Source organism: Bidens hawaiensis, unplaced genomic scaffold (genome assembly GCF_021521415.1).
Source record: "Bidens hawaiensis isolate Kalapana, Puna unplaced genomic scaffold, B.hawaiensis_p1.1 tig00009311_1, whole genome shotgun sequence".
Lineage (NCBI taxonomy): Eukaryota > Viridiplantae > Streptophyta > Magnoliopsida > Asterales > Asteraceae > Bidens > Bidens hawaiensis.
Genome location: NW_027491687.1, coordinates 880,529 through 882,759, shown reverse-complemented (window position 1 = coordinate 882,759; position 2,231 = coordinate 880,529). Strand labels below are relative to the sequence as shown.

Below are 2,231 nucleotides of genomic sequence, written 5' to 3'. Positions count from 1 at the left end.
GTATAAAAAAAGTATTATAAAATTGAATAGAAGAGAGAAAATTTAGTGATTTTTAGTGTAATTTTGGATTTGAAAATAAGGAATGGGAATGCTCTTAGGGTCGTAAACAAATCGTTTGGCAGGAAGTTCATTTATGTTCGTCTGTTTTATAAGTGAACGTACATGAACAAAGAATTCCGTTCAGTAAGCTTAACGAATGAGCACGAATAGAGGCTGGGTTCATTCAATTGTATTCGTGAGCGCACAAACAATGTCTCACTCAGTTCAGATCATTTACAACCCTAGTTATAGAGTTAAAACTGATGTTAAATTAATCCTATTCGAGTTAAATATCACCGTAACATGTGAAAGGCAACCAGCTGTTCTGCCGACCCTTTTTGAATTTCAAAACCAAGTATTTTAAAAACTATATTGATATTGTTTAAACATAAATTATAATTAATAAGTTTACAAACATTTATCATATTTATTTTCATAACTATAGTGACTGAATCAAATGTATCTCCAAAACACTTGCGAATTATACTCGCATCCTAAACATTAAAAACTAATAAAGTCTTAAAAACAAATAATATGCATGAGTAACCACGTAGCGAAAGAATTAGGAAGAGCTTATTGAGCTGGATCCGACCCATTAACACATGACTCACATCGTTGCTTCCGGATGCGGGCCGCCCACGACATCCCCTTAGCCCGATCCACTCTATTTGAGTTCACCATTTTCTGCCTGTGGAGGCCCGATATTTGCCCCGTCCACAACTCCTTCCACCGTATCTTATCATCGGCCCTCGGGTCAAACCGGATTTCTCTTTTAGCCGAATAGGCAAAGCCCTTGGCCATACAACTATCGTACATGGACCTAGCTTCCGGGTCGGATAAGGTCTCATAGGCTTCTTGTACCCGAATAAACCTAACCGTGTACTCCTCCACCCTGTCTGGAGGCGACACGTCAGGATGGTACTTTAAGGCCATTTTCTTGTACGCGTGTTTGATCTCGGAGAGTGTCACGTTGTCGGAAATACCTAGTAGGTCATACAAGGTCTCATTCTCCACGGCCGCGGTGGCGGTTAGATTAATATTACGTGGTCGGGTCGCATTATTTAGAGATATGTTAACATGAGTGAAAATGTTGAACTTGAATGCAATTTGAGGAGAAATGACTAGTGGTTTATTGGATGAATTTAAGATGGAGCTATTGGAGGAATGAAAGGATATGGAGGTCATTGCCTTTGATGTTGAGAATGTGTGGTGTTTAGTGTCGGTATATAGTGGAGGATAATAATTGGATAAAAGTGGGGGACGGCTGAGTCAGGTTATTTGCGCTTTAAGAAGCACTTTTATTTGATTATTTCGGATATTTTCAAGAGCCGTATTCCGCGTAACATCCACTGTAGTAAAAATTGCCACTTTTGTTTGTTTATTCATTTATTCATCTACTTGTTATATCAAACCAAGATATTTTTGGACACGTCACATATGGTACTATTCTATTTGTTAATTAGGTTATTAACTCGTATACGACACGGATAGAAATATAAAAATTCTCTAATAAACATATATAATTTTAAATGACAGGATAAATTTGTAGTATATTTTTGAGGACGACAACATGATATTTATTACGTACGTAACTTAAATACACAAATAAATGTAATGTAAAATCATTGAAACATGAAAAAACCTATAAAACATATATATTTCATAAATAAATATTGAGAACTAAAAGTTAAAAGATGTTTGAGTTTGCTTGATATCAAAAGATTGATTTATAAATATTGTAATATTGACTTATAACTTATTAAAAAGTTAAAAAGATGTTTGGGTTTGCATAATATGTAAGAGAAAAAGTTTCATAAGTCACAAAGTTATAACGTATGACTTTTTCATAAGTCATAAGGTGGTAAAAATAAGGAATCCTAAACAACCCTATAATATAGAAATTAAGGACTTAACATAAGAAATTATATTGTTAAAAAGATAACTTATGTAAGAGAAACTTATCATGTCAGTCGTCCTTATGAAGCATCATGTCGAATAATACGCACACGTTATATAAGTTCCAACAAAATTGATCTATTTAAATCATGATCATGAGCAAGTACATCAATACTAGAAATTCAGAAGAATTACGCGAAGGGGACACGGTAATACAGAGGATGCAAGCGTTATCCGCAATGATTGGGCGTAAACCATCATTCAACTCGATCCAATCCTTTCGTTCGTTGAGTTAT

At 34.8% G+C, this 2,231-nt stretch overlaps 1 pseudogene; it reads right to left on the bottom strand.

The window, feature by feature from the left end:
• Positions 1-526: 526 nt before the first annotated feature.
• LOC143531963 (chaperone protein dnaJ 20, chloroplastic pseudogene) lies at positions 527-1,224 on the bottom strand (annotated as a pseudogene).
• Positions 1,225-2,231: the final 1,007 nt, after the last annotated feature.